Genomic DNA, 21,982 nt, shown 5'->3' with positions numbered 1-21,982 from the left:
TCATTAGTGACCAGTAAATTCATTTATCAGTGACAGTGACCAGTAAATTCATTCATCAGTGACCATGACCAGTAAAATCATTCGACCGTGACCAGTAAATTCATTCATTAGTGACCAGTAAATTCATTCATTAGTGACCATGACCAGTAAAATCATTTGACCGTGACCAGTAAATTCATTCATCAGTGACCAGTAAATTCATTTATCAGTGACAGTGACCAGTAAATTCATTCATCAGTGACAGTGACCAGTAAATTCATTCATCAGTGACAGTGACCAGTAAATTCATTCATCAGTGACCGTGACCAGTAAATTCATTCATCAGTGACCGTGACCAGTAAATTCATTCATCAGTGACCAGTAAATTCATTCATCAGTGACCAGTAAATTCATTCATCAGTGACCAGTAAATTCATTCATCAGTGACAGTGACCAGTAAATTCATTCATCAGTGACAGTGACCAGTAAATTCATTCATCAATGACCATGACCAGTAAATTCATTCATCAATGACCGTGACCAGTATATTAATTCATCAGTGACCAGTAAATTCATTCATCAGTGACCGTGACCAGTAAATTCATTCATCAGTGACCAGTAAATTCATTTATCAGTGACAGTGACAGTGACCAGTAAATTCATTCATCAATGACAGTGACCAGTAAATTCATTCATCAATGACCGTGACCAGTATATTAATTCATCAGTGACCAGTAAATTCATTCATCAGTGACCGTGACCAGTAAATTCATTCATCAGTGACAGTGACTAGTAAATTCATTCATCAATGACAGTGACCAGGAAATTCATTCATCAATGACCGTGACCAGTATATTAATTCATCAGTGACCAGTAAATTCATTCATCAGTGACCGTGACCAGTAAATTCATTTATCAGTGACAGTGACCAGTAAATGTATTCATCAATGACAGTGACCAGTAAATTCATTCATCAGTGACTGACCAGTAAATTCATTTATCAGTGACCGTGACCAGTAAATTCATTCATTAGTGACTGACCAGTAAATTCATTCATCAGTGACCAGTAAATTAATTTATCAGTGACCGTGACCAGTAAAATGATTCGACCGTGACCAGTAAATTCATTCATCAGTGACTGACCAGTAAATTCATTTATCAGTGACCGTGACCAGTAAATTCATTCATTAGTGACTGACCAGTAAATTCATTCATCAGTGACAGTGACCAGTAAATTAATTCATCAATGACCGTAAATTCATTTATCAGTGACAGTGACCAGTAAATTCATTCATCAGTGATCGTGACCAGTAAATTCATTCATCAGTGATCGTGATCAGTAAATTCATTCATCAGTGACCGTGGCCAGGAAATTCATTCATCAGTGACCGTGACCAGGAAATTCATTCATCAGTGACAGTGACTAGTAAATTCATCCATCAATGACAGTGACCAGTAAATTCATTTATCAGTGACCAGTAAATTCATTTATCAGTGACAGTGACCAGTGCAGGACATTAATACAAAAATTACTGTGACCAGTGCAGGACATTTACCCCCTCCCCCCCCCCCGCCATGCTGCATATTAGAAAAATCAGTCAAACTCACAAACTGACAGTTCAGAATGCAGTCTGGCCCCATCACTGCATCAGCTTAATTTAGCTTGTACAGTACCTCTGGAATTGTAGTCTTCAAATTCTGCAATCAAGTGAGGGCATTGACTGGTTCCTCCTCGGCGGTGCTGCCTGGCTTCTCTTGTATGCAGGCTGCAGTAGCTCAGCAGTAGCTCAGCCTAGCATGGCTCAGTAGCTCCGCCCATCGAGCCTCCGGCCGAGTGACGTCACGACGCTGGGACGGGGCTGACGCCGGTGTTCTAGGCAGGACAGAAGCTTGCCAATGCCGAGCCCCGGTCGGACTACTCGGCAGCGGGCCCCGGCTGAGGGCCCCATTCGGCAGCGGTCCCCACTAGGCTGCGGGCCCCATAGTGACTGCGGGCCCCATAGCGACCGCGTGGGTTGCTATGGCGGTAGTTCCGCCACTGGTTGCCAGCAGTTACAGCATATCATTACTGCTTACTGATTACTGACTGGTTGCTAGAGGTTACAGCACAAATTATGGCTCACTGATTAGTTGCTAGAGGTTACAGCACATCATCTCCTCACTGCAGGGTAGCATGATATACATATAAATGCTGCCTTTATTTACATATCAATGCTATCGACTGCAGCTATTTACTTAGTAATGCAGCCACTATTTACATATGAATGCTGGTTATTTACATGTAAACACAGGGTCTGCAGGTAAGTCATCTGTACACAACAATAGGGCAGAGCTGAGCAGCATTAGTAGCAGCACTTCACACTGAGATATCGGGACACAGCACAGGACTCAAATTTCAAGGGACGAGGGAATTTAAACTGGGATAGTTGGCAAGTATGAGGCAGCTGCTTTGGGCCCCACAACAATGACAGGGCCCAGGGCAGATGCCCCTTTTGCCCTGCCTTAAAGACGGCCATGCACTCCACATATAAAGCTACCTGCTGCTCCACACTTTGGGAACTGGCGTATAAGCCGACCTACTGTTGGTACGTAACCCCAGACAGATTGTCCAAATTTGACACTACACGCGATAGCACATATTGGAGGAATTGTGGATGAAAGGGTGACCTACTTCATACATTTTGGGACTGCCCCAAACGTACATGTTACTGGCATTCAGTTTTCCGAATACTTTCTGAAGTCACAAAGCTAATAATAGAGAAACACCCTTCTCTAGCTCTACTATCCCTAGATATAGAAAAGTTCCCCAACCCAACGCGGAATGTCATTATACATGTACTTTTAGCAGCACGTCTCAGTAATGTAATTCAAATCAAACATATGCACTTTACACATGAAACGACCCTAGCATTAAGACATGACAACAAAACTCAAATCCTCAAAATGTGGCAACAGTGGACTGAATGGGTGGGCTCTCCTGGCCTTGTTATAGCATTTAAACCTCATCTCTGATTGAATATTCTAGCAGGTTTTTACCGCTAGTTAATTGTTTGTTACATATTACATCCTGTATAAGTGGATGATCTCTTCTTTTCTTTTACTATGACCGTAACATCTATGCTAGGAGGTTGAATAGCGGGGGAGGGAGGAGCACCTTTGTACGAGCACTGATTAGCTCCTCTTGGGGGGTGCTCGGCTGGAGATGCTCCTTCCGTACCTCAAATGTCATACATAGTTACATCTAACCTCCTCTGCCAACTGCTCCCACAAGCCACCAACTGGTGGTCACACTGTTGGCTTACTGTGTTTGCCATACACCAGCTATCTGATTGTTTGGTATAGTGGTGTATTTCCTATGTTGTTGAATATGTTTGCTTAAGTACCTATATTTTCATCTTTGAATTTGTATCACTGCAAATATTTCAATAAAAATCTATTGAGATAAAAAAGAGTGAATAAATTGAGTTCCTCCAATCTTTCCTCATAGCTGAGCTCCTCCATGCCTCTTATCAGTTTGGTTGCCCTTCTCTGCTCTTTCTCCAGTTCCCCAATATCCTTTTTGAGAACTGGTGCCCAAAACTGAACTGCATATTCCAAATGAGGTCTTACTAATGATTTGAACATGGGCAAAATGATATCTCTCTCTCTGGAGTCCATACCTCTCTTAATACAAGAAAGGACTTTGCTTGCTTTGGAGAGTGCAGTTTGGCATTGCATGCTATTATTGAGCTTATGATCGATCGAAACCCCCAGATCCTTCTCTACTATGGATCCCCCCAGTTGTACCCCCCCTAGAATGTATGATGCATGAATATTCTTAGCCCCCAAGTGCATAACTTTACATTTCTCAACATTAAACCTCATCTGCCACATAGTTGCCCAATTAGACAGAGCATTGAGGTTGGCTTGTAAATTGGAGAAATCCTGTAAGGACGTTATTCCACTGTATAGCTTGGTGTCATCTGCAAAGACAGAAATGTTACTGTTGATCCCAGACCCAATATCATATTATAAAGATTTTAAAAAGTAAGGGTCCCAGCACTGAACCTTGGGGTACACCACTGATAACCTTAGACCATTCAGAGTAAGAATCATTAACCACTACTCTCTGAAATCTGTCTTTTAGCCAGTCTATCCATTTAGAAACAGATTTTTCCAAACCTGTAGACTTTACCTTACATGTGAGCCATGTGTGCGGAACTGTATCGAATGCTTTTGCAAAATTCAAGTATACCATGTCCACCGCCACCCCTCTGTCCAAGGTTTTACTTACCTCTTCATAAAAAGAAATCAGGTTTGTCTGACAACTTCTGTATTTCATGAATCAATGCTGTCTGTTGCTTAAAATATTTTTTTTCCTGTAAGAACTTGTCTATGTGGTCTTTTATTAATCTCTCCAGGTCTATAGTTACTAGGTAAAGACTTTGTTCCTTTTTAAATATAGGCACCACAATGGCCCTGCACCAATCCAGTCGTACTATTCCAGTCATTAATGAGTCCCTAAAAATTAGATACAATGGCTTTGAAATTACAGAGCTAGGATCCGTGGGTGGACGCCATCAGGTCGAGGTGCTTTATCCACCTTTATTCTGTCCAAATATTTCTGGACCATATCACTTTTGAGCCATTGTGGATTTTGGGCTGTGTCACTACCACCCCCATTATGGACATGAGCTAACCCATGCTCCTTTGTATACAAAGAGCTGAAGAAATTATTTAATAAATTAGCCTTCTCTTTGTCCCCAGTCACCCACTCTAGATTATTTTGTAAAGGGCCTACATGCTTAGACTTTACCTTTTTACTATTAATATATTTGAAGAATTTTTGGGGGGTTGTCCTACTATCTATTGCAATCTGTCTTTCATTTTGAATTTTTGCATCCTTGATTTCCTTTTTACATATTCTGTTATATTCTTTGTAACATTTAAATGATACTAGTGTTCCTTCATTTTTAATTTTTTTAAAAGCTCTTTTCTTATAGTTTATAGCTTTTTTAACTTTGGCCGTGGGCCACATAAGAGTTCACAAACAGTCTTTTTGAAGAATTCCCATTTCTGTTATGTGCTGGAGAGCAGCCCTCATCCTTGGAAAATGCCTCAATAAACTGGACCATAAAATTGTCCTGTAATAGGTTTATACATTTTTGCCCTTTAACTGTCCCAACAGTGCCATTACTCCAGTCAATTTCTGGGTAGTTAAAATCCCCCATTATTATCACTGTCCCAGCCCTTGCAGCCCTTTCCATCTGTGCAAGGAGCTGAGTCTCCACCTCCTCATTAACATTTGGTGGTCTATAACAAACTCCAATGATTAACTATGAACTACGCACATCTGTGCGTATTAGTAACCAATGGCAATTAAATAACTTTTTTTGTGCTGTATTAGTGGCACCAGTGTTAATGTTAATAAATCCCTTTACGCTGCAGCACAAAAGGGTTAATATTTACTGCCACTGGCCACCAATGCAGCATAAATGGGTTGAATAATACTGACACTGCCCATCAATAGGGAGGGTAGTTTGAAATAACACTACCGCTCACCATCAATGCAGAAAGATTAAAGTATACAGCATACACATAAATAGCCTTACAAATTGCCCCCTTCTACACCCCTTACCCTTAACGCTTATGCTGATTAACCTATTTTCAGACTACTCCAATCTGGTCACATTATCTCACCTGGGTGATCCAGTAGCACACGCAGGGGAGAAGAGGGAGCGTCATCAATGGCTGGGACATGGGAACCTATGGTTGACATCACGGCTTCATTAGCCATCACCAAACACTTTCTCCCTTGCAGCGGCCATTGGCTAACACAGGTAAGACCTCTGACTGGATCAAGGCAGGCTAAAATTTGGTAAGTACAGTATATACATTTTTTTTTTAGGATGACATTTTGTTTTATTATATGTTTATATGTTTTCTTCATGCCATTCTTTTTATTGGGGCCTTAATAGTTAATTTCTTTAGAAAATATATACATTTTAATTCATTTAATTTTAATTAAAAAAAATCGATAAATAAAAAAGGGTGCTGCACCCCGGTGATTTATTTGATCCTTTGATCTCATGTTGCTCAGGTAGATCTCCACCTCTCAAAAAATGCCTATCCCTGATCTAAGATGCTGCACAGGGTATTTGTCCCATACTTAGACACAGCTGTCTCCCACCCACAGGGACCATCAATATCTACATGCCCAAAATGCAGTCAAGCTCATCCCATGGTAACACACTGCCTATGGGAATGCCCAATCATTCTATCTCTATAGTATCCAAGCTCTGACTTTGCCGTCCCCTCTTTACCTCCTTCTCATTCTTTCTCATTCTCAACTCTTAATGTACTTAATGTAAGACCACACAAAGGTACAGACTGACTGCACATACTGTATGTCTTCTCACATATTTGAAAAATACAGGGATTAAAATTCAAACCAACTGTGTTTCTTCATAAAAATAGAAAAAGTTTATTTGTACAGAAAAGTAAAGATTGAAAATATTGGATTCTGATCTAAACAGTCCAATTCCTAGTCTAATGTAACATGGGATCTTATATAGCAAACAGAGAAAGCATATACTGGATCTATTGTACAACCACCAAAAAATGTCCAAACCGTTTAGACTAAATATAGTCTTCTTCAGTGGGCAGTAAGGTGGGAACGGACATAGTTGACCAGATAGAACCAAAAAAGGCTGTAGTGCATCTCAAAGGTCACAGTATGCAGGTTGACTCAAAGGCTCAAAGAGGATCATAGGTAGTCAAGTGCAAGCAGTCACGACAAATCCCACTATGCATGGCCAGTTGTTGATGAATAAGCTTATGCAAAAAATAGACTAGTTCTGGATAGGTGAACATATAAAGAGGAATATGTTGTATTTAGAGGTAAATAGACCCCATGAAATCTTCCAGAGAGATCACCCTGACAAATAACCCTGGCCGTTGTGGAGGAAGTCATGTTACCAAACTCTAGATGTTGATCTCATCATTTTACTAAGAGGAGGAAACGAAAAAACAATTTAATGACCAGACTATAGGAAAACATTATGTTGTGATGGCAGAGAACATTAATAGGAGTAATTTAAAGGTTATAAAGATAATTTAATTTGTCAGACAAATTTACCCTCTTACCTGTCATTTAAAATTATTATTGTGATTGATCAAACACATTATACTTACCTGCAATGTGCAGTTGGTTTTGCAAGCAGCTTGCTATGGGGTACCCGAAGCCAAGTCACAGCTCCATGTGTCCATTCAGACACTGAGCTGCAGCCCGGCCCTGCCCTCTCTCTCTCCTGATTGGCTGACAGACTTTGATTGACAGCAGTGGGGGAGCCAATTGTGGCGCTGCTGTGTCTAAGCCAATCAGGAAGGAGAGTCTTAGATGGCTGAGACATTCATGGACATCATTGGACAGAGGGCTCAGGTAAGCATTAGGGGTGCTGGGGTGGATGCTGCACACAGAAGTTTTTTTTAATCTTAATTCATAGAATGCATTAAGATAAAAAAAAAACCTTCTGACTTTACAACTCTTAAAAGGAGTGAGAGCACAGAAACTATCATCTACTGTATCCCAACAATTACCCAACTGTAGGAGGTGCAAGATAGAGCCCAGAAGCAAACTAAACTGACCCCCCCCCCCCCCCCCAGTGGAAGATATGGATATTTCTCTTGTTTGAAAGCTGCTTTGAGAAGTACTGTGTTACTTGAATAGTATTCCAGGATTTGCTTGTCTGCAGCTAAGAGACCTTGCAGTAATTTAAAGTCCCAGAAATGTTCCATTAAGGTCTTCATGTTATATAGTTTGAACACCATGTCATAGATGTATTTTTTATCATTGTAAATTAATGTATTCCCCACTATTTTTAACTTTTTTTTATCTTTCAATTTTTTGGGGAAAATAACAAAAATAGGCTTTGAAAAAACTGGAAAAAAAAACATGTTTTTTTCCCAGTTTTTCCAGTTGTTTTGCAAGTCTTCTCATCTCTAGTTCCACAACATGAAATGTCATTTGGACAAGCCATGTCCTTGTTCCCATAGTTGCGATATCTGCATCTCATATGGCACATTTAATACCTAATTTCTGCACTGTATAACTGTCCTTAGAAGAAACTTTGAATTCTGTACTCTGTTCTATGGTAAAAACATGAAAAAAGTTTAATAAAAATTGGCCTCAGAAATAAGAGACTTAGTAGGATGAAATAATCAGCGATACGGGGGACCCAGGAAATCAACTATCCCAGAAATGTCATTCCCAGCACACTTTATGAGACCAGATCTCTGTGACACAGCAGCAGTGGCATGAGGAGCAGAAAATGTAAGTACATACCTTCGTCTTTAGACATATGGGCTTGGATTACAACAATACATATCAGATGCCTTTTTTTGTGTTTTTAAGCAGGAACTTTACTCTTATAATACAAGTTAAAACAATGGCACCCTTAGAAATGTTTAGTAATGGCAATCTACAAACAGATACTTACAAGTGATTACATGATTCCTGCCTTTTCTATACCTTATTTTTATTTTTGTCCCAATTGTCTCATAGTGGCATTTTTTTTACTATAGGCACAGTAATTCATCTCCTTTTACTTCCTGGAACTCTACCTAGAACTCTGGGTCTGCCTCCTGGAACATGTGACAGGAACTTCCCAGGAGGCAGCTGTGAGGCTAGAGTTAACTGGAAGTTGAAAAACAGTTATTGTAAGTAAAAGAAAAAAATGTTTGAATGTAACTAATGTAAGTTGAATTCATATCAGCATGCAGAGCTGCATGCTAATGTGATTTGTGTTAAAAAAAGGGAACGGTCTGCTTTACATTTAATTATCTAGCAGAGATAACCAGATTGATTTTCCAAAGGAATTTAATAAGGGTGAGAAAATGTAACCAAAATTTAAAGTCACTTAGGCTAATTATACACGGTTTGAATCTTGGATGGTTCAACAGGAACAGGAAGAAATTTGTACCATCTATGAACTGCCTTAGGTAGGTCCTTGTGTTTTAAGGTGTTCTCTCTATGAACTAAGTGCTATTCTCCCAAAACCTCCACTTGTATTTATACGTTTAGGGCAGGTATGATGTGTGTTGGTCCCTTTACTAGGTCACTATAAATGTTATGTGAATCCAATTTGTTTGTCACTACTAATGTGTAATGTCTATTTATTGGCAGAAAAATAATCAATACATTTACCATATTTTTTTCTGATAAATCCTCTTGTCAGTGTGGTATGGAATCTTAATAATACATATAGGGAATTCAGATTAAGATCTCAGTATTTTTTTTTCAGTGCCTCCAACATCACGGGAAAATCGTGTATCTTGTTCACGTAATCAGTACATACCACAATAATTTTCTTTTTTAATCTATGGGGAATTCTTACCAATGTATAAATATCTGGTGATTCTGGTGATTAATATTTCACACACATTATCAAAAACATCAATACGGCAAGAAAACGAATTTTCTTAATATATTACAAATAAGCCCAAATGGTTCTGTTAGAAAAATATTTGCGGTAATCGTGCCTTACATTCAAGAACACAATATCCCTTGTCGCTCAGGGAAACAGTCCTCTGAATTTCTCCAGCCGGAAGGAATCCAAACTATGTCTCGTGGAGTCAATAGATAGATATTGTCAATTTGAAAGAAATATTAATCAAATAGAGCTACTAAATTGAATAGGGTGATAAATAATTTCCCTGGGACCACAGTAACTTAAATAGTTGTAATACAGATCTTATTTCTAAATTCCCCCAAACACGGCTTCAACAAACACAGCCTAGACAGTAGATATGGAAAAATGATTAATTGTATAACTACCCTACATACTGTACATGATAAGGTTTACACATAAACTGTAAAATACAATCCCTACAATTTTGAGAAAAAAAGATAAATTAGTATTTGTATGGTCTGTATCTTACCAACAATTTAAAAGGGGAAGATATGCAACAAAGTATAAATACTTTGAGTAGTTCTAGTAACAAGGTCCAGCAAGATGGGGAGTGGTCAATTATCAGAAGGCTTCTTGATCATCTAGGGGGTGTATCAGTGTGTCGTTCTGTGGTCTCTCTCTATGGCCCTCACATACTTTATACCATCTGGGGCAATAAGCTCATAAAATTATCATAAACTCAGCCTAGAAGGTTTGGCTTATTCCCAATTGGTTGGAGAACTCTAATAATTTACCTGATGAGTTCAGGTAACATCATCTTCAGCCACTAGGTGTGTCCGGGGTCAGAAAATGTGTTCTAAACTATTTGTTAAAATAAAAATATGTTATCTTTCATGATGGGCACCGACCTATATATTGGGGCTTAAGAATATATATCTATATTATTCAGGGACTCCGGCAACTGGTACAATACACAATGCACTCAGTATAAATTTGATTAATCAATATCACACAAAATGGATGTTTATATGGATAAATGAATGACTCCTGCATATCCTATGAAGACCTATTTGTGACAACACATGCTATATGGGCATTTTTATGTAGATGTGGTCACGGTTTCTATGTCTTTATAACAATGATAGATATCTCAACACAATTCCTAATTTTTTCTATATCAAAATATTATATTTCTACTTTATGACAGATTATTCATTGGGTCAGTAGATACTAAAATCATGGTAGTATCTGTGACCTGGAATTTAATGCCCGAAAGTGAATTACCTATAATCACATATATTTAAAATATCACATGTATACAGGATTTAAATGTTTTCCTTAAGCATTTGAAATGAACTTTGGATAGGCTCAATGAAGCTTTAGATAAAGGGTTTAGCTGTATAAACAGTTCCTCCTTTTAGGCATCTTTACACACATATTCATTGTAGACTGTTCAGATATTTGTGATTGTTGTCATTCTGGTGTATCACTAACTTCGCATCTCAGTCATTGTCTGAGGGAGAGCTGAGTCAACATTGGGTTCTCAATAGGGGGCGGATGGGGTTATTTACCCTAGCTTTTCCTTTAATCAAAGGCTTTGTTATTTGGATCTTAAAACACAAATGTAACCATTGTCAGCTGGTTTTGTGTAAGGTGGCATCATTGTTCAGAATACTTTGTTTCAACATAAGTTTTGTCTCTTGACTTCAGCTCTCCACTGGATAGGATAATTTAATCAGCCTTTTCTTTTGGGAGGGGGGACGTTCTCCTGGAGTGATGAATCCACAGCTGAAGACTATATGAAAAATATTATATTTTGATGTATCTCAGCCATGACAGTCCAATAATATATACACTGCATATGTCAATGTAACCCAACCCTCTATTGGCACTGCAAGAATGTAAAGGAAAAAGGGGCGAAAAACTGTTTCAAGGCCCCCCTTTTCCTCATGGGATTGTGGCAGTGGCAGTTTCTAGCTCCTCGTAGTAGCGGAATGATAGGTAGGTTTTAATAGGTCAGCGAAGTCAGCTGATCCCCAGGAACATTCCAGAATCCAGGGGGATCATTCAGGATATTTCAGAAAAGGTCACTTGACCCCCTGTAAGGTTCTGGAATTCTTGGAAACCCCTATAAAAAGGGTCTCTGGGCATAGGATTTTATTAGTCCCCAGAAGCGATTAACAGGACAGCACTTGGCAAATAGGGCTATAATAAATGTGTCCTTGTTACTCCATATAGTGACATGAAGACCTTGATCTGGCTGTTGTTGGAATAGGCAGGAGCCGAAGATGAAAGCTGTCTGAAGAGGTGCGGAGGTGCAAGGAACAGCTGAATAGTCCGCCACAATAGCTGAAGACATCGGGGAGAGGAGAGCAGAGCAGAAGCAACATGAAACCTGGTAGGAAGAGGAACGAGATCCCTCAGCTGAAGATCCAGATCTGGGCCAGCAGTGTGACGAGAGAGGCAGAGCTCTGTACACAGGTCATGGGAAGAGGAGGCGCATTCAACGCTGAAGCTGCAGTGCACCTCCTCCATCGGTCACATTGATTGGAAAAGCCGGGCCAGCCCCATTGAGAAGGCAGCACTGGGCAAGTATCAGTGAGGTGGCTAGTGGGCATGGTGGTGGGCGAAGCCAGAAGAGGTAGGCAGATGTGATTCAAGTAGCATCACCTAGAGTCATTCAGGGCGGGTGCATCAGCAAGCAGCTCAGGGCACACAGCAGTACCACTCTGCCTGTCAAGCAATCCCAGTGGTCTGTACAGCCCAGCAGCCGGAGATGGAAGAACCTACAGAGCCGAGGCAAGGTAAGTCCAATCACATACAGCTGCTATCAGCCCTGTCGTCTTCTATAACTAAGCTAATAGCTGATATGTCTTTACCTTCATATTCTGCATCCAATGTTATTCCGAAAGAGGCTGCTTCTATTTGGGCACCTTCTTATGTGGATAATGTGTCAAATTCTACAGCTTTCTTTTCAGTTAATTCTGGCACAGTAACTAATGTTATTTCTATCCTGGCTGGGTCAGGTAAATCTATTGACCCTGTGACATTGGCTGAAGTGATGCCGCAATGTGCAGCAGGATGGTAATTTCTTGTGTCATGTCTCTATTAGGTTTTTATTTGACTTCTAGTGTAAAAGAAAAGATATGGAGATGTGACTACATGGATCTGTCCTCTTTATTGCCTTCTTCCAAAGATTTTATTTACAAATCAGACAAAAAAAAAGGATAAAATGGAAGAAGAGAGAATTCTAGAATTCTAGAATATTACGTGAAAATTATCCTGATAAAAGTATGAAGCCCCATACACACTATCAGATTATCTGCTGAGTTTTTCCTTCAGATTTACCAAAACCATGTAGTAGAAGGGCCTGCCTGACTGCATACACATTGAAACTCCTGTTTGTCCTCATATTATATGGTTTTGGTAAATCTGAAGGAAAAAGTCAGCAGATAATCTGATAGTGTGTATGGGGCTTGAGACTTTTCCAGCATATCAATATCATCCTTGAGGTTTACCGCAGCTTTGAAGGATTTGCATGGTTTTCATATGGCGAGTCATTTTGTCAAAAATTGAGCATTCATCCTTCCCTTAAGTGGGGGATAAAAGATGTGGGGCTTTGGCTTAATCTGTTTTTGCCCCCAGACCTCCTCCAGTTAGACAACCTAGCTCTTCTGTCAGTTCTTCTAAAAATACAAGTTACAGAAAGTGTGAATGCTTTGTGCACAATAACAATCAATGCAAATGGATGCATGTAAATATAGGCACAAATGCGCTTTTTGTGCAGGTTCTCACCCAATAGTAAAATGTTTTTGCACGCTATCAGCAATATCATTACAACAAACCAGAGATCCTCTGGTGACTCTGGGAAACATGCTCCCATGTCTCAAGGTTTACCCAGACAGACAGACAGCAACATTACTAACTGATGGCTTCTCAAAAGGTTTTCTGCTATCAAAATTCACTGGTAGAGGTTATGTTCTTATAGAGAACCTCCCTTCGGGTAATAACTTGTCTTTACTAGTTGAATAAAAATGAAATACAGAAATATCTTTAGGTAGAATAGCAGGTCCGTTTGATAGCCCACTGATAACCTTTGCATTTCCCAAATTTGTATAATACCAAAGAAAGAGCCTAATGAGTATAGATTGGATCAACACCTACAGTATCTCACAAAAGTGAGTACACCCCTCACGTTTTTGTAAATATTTTATTATTCCATGCGACAACACTGAAGAAATTACACTTTGCTACGATGTAAAGTAGTGTGTACAGCTTGTATAACAGTGTAAATTTGCTGCCCCCTCAAAATAACTCAACACACAGCCATTAATGTCTAAACCGCTAGCAACAAAAGTGAGTACACCCCTAAGTGAAAATGTTCAAATTGAGCCCAAAGTGTCAATATTTTGTGTGGCCACTATTATTTTCCAGCACTGCCTTAACCCTCTTGGGCATGGAGTTCACCAGAGCTTCACAGGTTGCCACTGGAGTCCTCTTCCACTCCTCCGTGGCTACATCACAGAGCTGGTGGATGTTAGAGACCTTGCGCTCTTCCACCTTCCATTTTGAGGATGCCCCAGAGATGCTCAATAGGGTTTAGGTCTGGAGACATGCTTGGCCAGTCCAACACCTATACCCTCAGCTTTTTTAGCAAGGAAATGGTCATCTTAGAGGTTTGTTTGGGGTCATACTCATGTTGGAATACTGCCCCGTGGCCCAGTCTCTGAAGGGAGGGATCATGCTCTGCTTCAGTATGTCACAGTACATGTTGGCTTCAATGGTTCCCTCAATGAACTGTAGCTCCCCAGTTCCAGCAGCACTCATGCAGCCCCAAACCATGACACTCCCACCACCATGCTTAACTGTAGGCAAGACACACTTGTCTTTGTACTCCTCACCTGGTTGCTGCCACACATGCTTGACACCATCTGAACCAAATACGTTTATCTTGGTCTCTTCAGACCACGGGACATGGTTCTAGTAATCCATGTCCTTAGTCTGCTTGTCTTCAGAACACTGTTTGATGGCTTTCTTGTGCATCATCTTTAGAAGAGGCTTCCTTCTGGGACGACAGCTATGCAGACCAATTTGATGCAGGTGTATGGTCTGAGCACTGACAGGCTGACCCCCACCCCTTCAACCTCTGCAACAATGTTGGCAGCACTCATACATTTATTTTCCAAAGCCAACCTCTGGATATGATGCTGAGCATGTGCACTCAACTTTTTTGGTTGACAATGGCGATGTCACAGATCAGCTGCGGAGCTGATCTGTGTCTCACCTTTACTGCTATAAGCTGGCTGGCATCTGTTGTTCCATTAGCTTGTGTTCAGCTCTGCTGCCCTCTGCAGCTATGGGTGTCACCAGCTTCACCTGTTGCTTAATATATGATTCCTTCCTGATACATCCTGTCCAGCTCCTCATGTGCTTCTCTATTTAAATCCCTCTCTGACCAGTTCTGGTTGCTCGAGCAACATTTGTTTCTGAGCTCCCTTCGTGTAACCTGCCTTAATCAGACCTCTCGTGAACTGATCTCTTGTGTACTGACTCGGCTTGTTCTAATTACGTTGTCTGCAGCTTGCCCTGACCTTGGCTTGCTATCCGGCTCTCCTTTGCTTTATCCATCCATCCTTGTCTGACGGTGTCTTCTGTTACTTCCCTAGTAAAAGGGGCGAACTAGGGGGTTGTGACCTGGGTTCAGCATGCAGCTAAGCCCAAACCCTCATTAAGGGGTCTCTGGCAAAATACCAGCTGGCCCTTAGACTCCACGCCCTGGGGATCCCGTGTCACCTGCTCACTGTAAGTAGTACCGAGACAGACAAGGCCTGTTCTGAGTGGAACCTGTGCTTTTAAACTGCTGTATGGTCCTGGCCACCTTGCTGCAGGTCAGTTTCAGGGTCTTGGCAATCTTCTTATAGCCTAGGCCAGTGATGGCGAACCTTGGCACTCCAGATGTTTTGGAACTACATTACACTGCAGTGCCAGAGCATCATGGGAAAGTTCCAAAATATCTGGGGTACCAATGTTCACCATCACTGGCCTAGGCCATCTTTATGTAGAACAACAATTCATTTTTTCAGATATTTAGCAAGTTCTTTGCCATGAGGTGCCATGGTGAACTTCCAGTGACCAGTATGAGAGAAACGAGAACGATAACACAACATTTACACACCTACTCCCACTTCACACCTGAGACATTGTAAAACTAATGAATCACATGACACTGGGGAGGAAAAATGGCTAATTTGGCCCAATTTGGACATTTTCATTCAGGGGTGTACTCAGTTATTGAGTTATGTGTTGAGTGATTTTGAGGGGACAGCAAATTTACACTGTTATACAAGCTGTAAGCTCACTGCTTTACATTGTAGCAAAGTGTCATTTCTTCAGTGTTGTCACATGAAAAGATATAATAACATTTTTACAAAAGTGTGCAGGGTGTACTTACTTTTGTGAGATACTGTATCTTACCCTTATGACAACTCACTTAACAACCAAATAGATCCATCATTAACTTCAGTATCTTATGCGTCATTTGAGGCTGCGATTTCTAAACTTAGACTATTAGGTGGAGGTGCTCTGTTGGTGAAAGCTGACGTAAAGTCAGCTTTCCGGCTTCTCCCTATCCAAGAATGGCCTATCCATCTTAAATGTTTCACCTCATTGGGCATTTATTTTAATAATAAATATTATGTGGATACATGTTTACCAATGGGATGCTTTTTAGTATGATATTACTTTACTGGAAAAAAAATTCCACATTCATGAATGGGTAATTTCAAAAGAAACAGATTCTAACCTTATTTTACATTATCTGGATGACTTCTTATTTTTTGGTCCAGCTGATTCAGATGATTGCCTTAAATTACTTAATACTTTCTGTTATCTGCTCTTATTTTGCAATTCCATTGGCAGAAGAAAAAACAGTAGGCCCAGTAACCTGAATTGATTTTTTTGGCATAACCATAGACAGAATGAGCATGGAATTTAGATTGCCTTTTGAAAATATTAACAACATTAGAAACTTATTGGCCACATTTATCAGGAGAAAAAAAAGTGACACCTAAATAAATCCAGTCATTACTAGGTCTTTTGGCTTTTGCCACTAGGGTTTTTTGCCACAAGACCAGTTTTGCTGTCAGAATAAACTCTGAAGGTTTTTCTGACAGAGTTACGACGGAGTTCCGCTGAAACTGTCTTGCGTGCACACGATCACACCAAAGTCCGATCGTTAAGAACGTGGTGACATACAACATGTACAATGGGACTAGAAAAAGGAAGTTCAATAGCCAATAGCCTCCGTCTCATACTTGCTTCAGAGCATACGTCGTTTTTGGTCTGTCGGAACAGCATACAGATGAGCAGTTTTTCCGATAGAAATTGGTTCCATGGGAAATATTTACAACATGTTCTATTTCTAGGCCCGTCAGAATTTTGGTAAAAAAAAGGTCAGATGAGGCATACACATGATTGGAATATACGATGAAAAGCTTCCGCCTGACATTTTCTGTCGGGCATTCCGCTCATGTGTACACGGCATTTGAGTCTTACTTCCCAAAAATAAAACTGACTGTTTTGGCAGAGGACAGTGAATTTCCTTTAACTCTTACACCAATTCAAATATATGTGTCAGGAAAGGTTCCACCTGCTGATTACACTATCTAACATCTGATGCACAGTACTAATGTCCACAAGCAGGTGTCCCCTGGCAGTTTGGAATTGTCAGGGGAGCTTTCCCCTGCTGATGTTATGTGATCTTTGGGCCGCAGTACTGGCATCCACCAGTGGGTGGTTCCTGGCAGTATGGAGCTGATATCACCTCCTGCAGTCAGGCATCACCTGAGCCTGCTTGCAGGAAATGTTATAAATCCCCGGCAAGCTCACACACACCTTGCCTTGGTGTCTTCCTTGTGCCCTGACCTGAAAGCTCGGATCCCTTATCCTGAACCTGATCCCTGATCTTGTTTGATATTGGTTTGTTGTGCACTGTGTGATATTGGAGGTGGTTGCATTTATATATTGTTCACTTATCTTAATAAATTACTTTTTCACCTACATATGTTTGGTTCATTCTGTACAGTCCACACAGCTCTGGTCACATCTAATTTATGACAATATGTCCTGTTTTTCTTTTACAACATTTGCTCATTAGACCACCTAATCAAGAACTATTGTTTATGCATACAGACTGGTCACCTATGACTAGATTTCAGTTTAATTGTGTCTTGAAGCGATGTTTATCAGCACTAAATTTGAACCACTTAAAACTGTCCTCAAATTCTTTCCAAATAGGAGCTGCTACAGAGGCGGCCAAACTTGGATTTAGGGAGGGAACATATAAGTTGTATATATTCGTCCTAAGCAATTTGTTTAATGTTTGCAGGTCGTCCATACATAGCATGGATTCTCAGCCACTCATACATTTTGTGAGCTAACAAGAGAGTGTCTGAAAGAAGTTATACATCCAACTTGAGTCTTGATCCTGCATTATTTCAGGTTTTGTGGAGTGGCCGGAGAGGGATGAGTTGGGGTGACTTGCCGTTTGAATTAGGAAGATTGTATAACTGTTGGCCTCAGCCTGATGTTATCGTTATTCATTTAGGAGGCAAGGATATTGGTCAAGTTAAAACACTGGATCTGATCTTTAGTATTCAACATACTATTCAACAAATACACCTACTATCTCCTAATACAGTGATTGTATTGGCTTCATTGGCTAGATTCATTCCATTTGAGACAGTTAAAAAAAAAAAATCAAAAAACGAATCAATCTGAATATTCACAAATTTTTTGTTCCCCTGGTAGGGTTCTCTTTTCGACATGTTGATTTGGAGGGCGGGCTGCCAGGGCTTTACCAAGATGATGGAATTTACTTGTCCGACATAGGATTAGATATCCTCAATATTCATTTTCAGTCTTGCATTGAACAGGCCACAGGCTGGGGGTTAAAGTGGTTGTAAACCCTTACAACACACTTTGACCTACAGGTAAGCCTAGATTAAGGTTTACCTGTAGGTCCAAGAAATATCTCCTAAACCTACATGGTTTAGGAGAGATTTGCCGGCAGGCACCGCTGTCTACGGCGTAGGCGCACTGAGCGCGGCATCGTCAATGATGAAGATGCCTCGCGTGCCGGCTCCGGTGCGCATGCGCGGGAGTGACGTCATCGCAGCTTCGCCGAATGACAGCGGCAGAGCAGCAAGACCCCACCGAGAAGATGGATGCGCCAGACTACAGGGGACAGCGGTGACATCGCTGGCTCCTGTGTCAGGTAAGTGACACATAGTGGACTACTATGCGATGCAGGGAATGAAAGAGGAAGTAAACTCATCAGGGTTTACGACCTCTTTAAGTGCAAGGCGAAATGTTAATCATCCCTCCTGCCATTTGGGGGAAAGAGACAACCTTTGTTGAATGTAATGAATTACTCCGGGCATAGGATTTTGCCAGTTCCCAGAAGGGATTAACAGGACAGCTAACCACCGCCCTTTCCCTTGTTGTGGCTTATTATGAGGTGGGACCCCCTTCCTTTTCTACAAAAGAAAGAGCAGGGGGGAAGAGATGTTTGTTGAAAGTAATGAATTATTAGGCCTGAGCCATGGTGGCTGGGTCATGTTTGAAATATTCTGTACTTTGATATGAGATTATTAAAAGTATTTATTGGTTATGTCTTAAATGGTTCATTTGTAATTTGCAAAAAAATTATAATAAAGCCGTAGTCATTATTTATCCAATTCAGTGGTCTGGTCTCAATTTTTTTTTGTAAAATGTAGTTGGGGTTGCCTACTGCTTACAATCCCATGCCACAATGATGTAGTTATCTCTTCTATATATCTGTCAGGATACCTTGTGGACTCCCTTGATCTTCCGCTCATACTACCTGCTACATAGTTAGTTAGTTAGTTACATCATCTGTAATATTAGCACACCAACTCCTCAACCATCAGTTCCCCTATTCTGCTCTCATCTACTCTCCTCCTGTTCTCTTGATCAGTTGCCTGTCCTCTAATATATAATGCTGATGGCAACATGTCAACACTAAGGTACTTTTTATGCCAAACTGAGCACTTTTAAGACTCCCGTGACAGTGAGGAAAAGGAACACATGATGTGTAGCCTTATGGTGTCTCCATTAGACCAACAGGTTAACTGTAAAATAAAATACCAATATATATGGATTCTGATATGTAATAATTAATGGTGCAACAATGATTACATATGCATATGTTTTTATGTCTCTTTGTAGTGCAAAGTACATGTGAAATGCCTTTGCTTTGGCAATGATGCTTATAAACAGAGTCTATTGTGAAAGAGTTTGTTACAGAGATGTTCTGAGCTGCTGAATGTCATCTAAGCCTGTCACACCTGACAGCCTGTCACATGTTAATCTGCAAGCAGTGCCATGGCAACAGACTAACAGCATGGAGGAACACAAGACCAGAGTAGGCCTTAAAGAACACCTGCATTGTTGTAAAAAAACATAATGCTATGATGGAGTGTATGGGAGGTGGAGACTGTGATGGAGGCTTTACATATTGTGATTATGTCCTGCTCTGTTTTTTGTGCACCCAATATGTTTGACTGTGGCAGCACAAACTAATTAGGTTATAGAAGAGTTAAGGAGTATTTCTAGCCCCAGGCATGATCTCCACCAGACATGTGTCTTCCCACGCATTGTCAGTTTATGTGAGTTGTTATATAATGTGCAACTGAGGGTGGTCCGGTGTTAAAGATCAAAGTGTGCAGATACAGAAATAAAAAAATAGTTTATCCATCAAGCAAGCAAAGCAAGACAAAGCAAGAAGTGTTTTGGTTTGTGGACACCTTTAATTTAATCTGTGCCTATCAAGCTTCCAAACTGCAGCTACTTAAGCTGAAGTGGGGTAATGGTCTCTTTCAAACATTTAGAAATGGAAATTGTTACACAGAACATAGTTGCAGTTGTCAATACAGTACTTAAAACACATCTTGAGGGCACGTCTTGTTCCCTGTTGCAGGACAAGTGCTTTAGCCACCTTAATACCGTGCACTTTCACCCCCTTCCTGCCCAGGCCAATTTCCTGCTTTCGGTGCTGTCACATTTTGAATGACATTTGTGTGGTAATTTCTCGATTGTGATCGCCAATTCTACTGTTCTAACGTGACAGTATCCAATGGCTGGCAAACCAAGCATAGCCATGTGGGGAAAAGGTATACATGCCCTATATGCGGTACATCCCTCACACCCCCCCCCCCCCCCACACACACACAGTCATTGCCTTGGTTAAACATTTATTGTGTTTTAGAGCCTTCACAGCACATTGTATAAATTAGCATTAACATTGCATACCAAATTACATTGCATTTTGCAAAAAAAAAATAAAATAAAAGGAAAAATGCAGCATGCCAGACAACAAGGGTACCAAGATGGCTATTGTATATGTATTGTGGAGAGGTGACCCAGTTTCACTGTGTGTATTAGCACCTTCAGCCTGTTTTTTGCAACGACAGGCATGCTGATTGCACACCTGTGGGATGGGTTCATATTCCCCTCAGGAAGAGAGCTCAGGGCTCTCACATGGGGACAGCTCCACACTACGGGCAGGTGGCCTGGTCTAGGAATTGGGTAGCTTCATGTGGAGATGGCTCCATGAGAGAGAGAGGCGGTCTCTAGCAGTCTAAGGCTGCAGGTAGCAGCCTGTGCATGCATGTCTACAGGAGGCAGATGTGGCCCATGACCAAGCAGCACGAAGCTGAGCAAGTAAACACCAGGAGGGAGTTTGATTACATAAGAGTGAGTGAGCCAGGAGGCTGAAGTTTCTGTTATACAGTGATGTTGGAATCCCCTGCGAGGGAGGATTTCTGTTATTTTGTGAACTTTGTTTCCTTTAAATAAAATTGGGCTGCCATGCACTTAAAATAGCAGCCTGGACTGACCGGTGTTCCTGAAAACGCATACACCACTTGAGCATAATCACCCCGGATCTTTACAGTATATTTTCCCTCTGAGGACTAAAGTATCTGTAAAATGACTAGCTCTAAATGTAACAACTCAGTTGCAACTCACAGTCTTAAAATATTATCACTTCCCTACCACTCTATTGTCATATGAAACCCGCAGGAACCCTTCATCCCTCCGGGCGGGCGTCATATGATGTCCTGGGATTCCCTGCATTGTGGGTAACGCGCACACGCCACCGGGGGTGCGTGCATGCCCACCGCAATGCTCGGGATCCAATGCGCGTGTCCAGTGGCCTCGATGCCCGCCAGGCACCCATGATTGCTTGTTAACCATGCAGGACTCTGGATCTGTGTGTGTAAACACACAGATCCACGTCCTGTCAGGTGAGGAGACCGATTTGTGTGTTCCCATTACAGCACACCAAACAGAACAGCGATCGGTCTCCTCCCCTTGTGAGTCCCCTCCCCCTACAGTTAGAATCACTCCCAGTACACACAGTTAACCCTTTCATCACCCCCTAGTGTTAACCCCTTCCCTGCCAGTGACATTTATACAGTAATCAATGCATTTTATAGCATGGATCGCTGTATAAATGTCACTGGTCCCAAAATAGTGTCAAAAGTGTCCGATATGTCCACCGCAATATCGCAGTCATGATAAAAATCACAGAT

Source organism: Lithobates pipiens, unplaced genomic scaffold, assembly GCF_037356315.1.
Source record: "Lithobates pipiens isolate NorthernLeopardFrog02 unplaced genomic scaffold, aLitPip1_a1.2 Scaffold_3, whole genome shotgun sequence".
NCBI classification, from domain to species: Eukaryota; Metazoa; Chordata; class Amphibia; order Anura; family Ranidae; genus Lithobates; species Lithobates pipiens.
The sequence above is the reverse complement of the archived record's forward strand: the minus strand, read 5'-3'. Positions refer to the sequence as shown.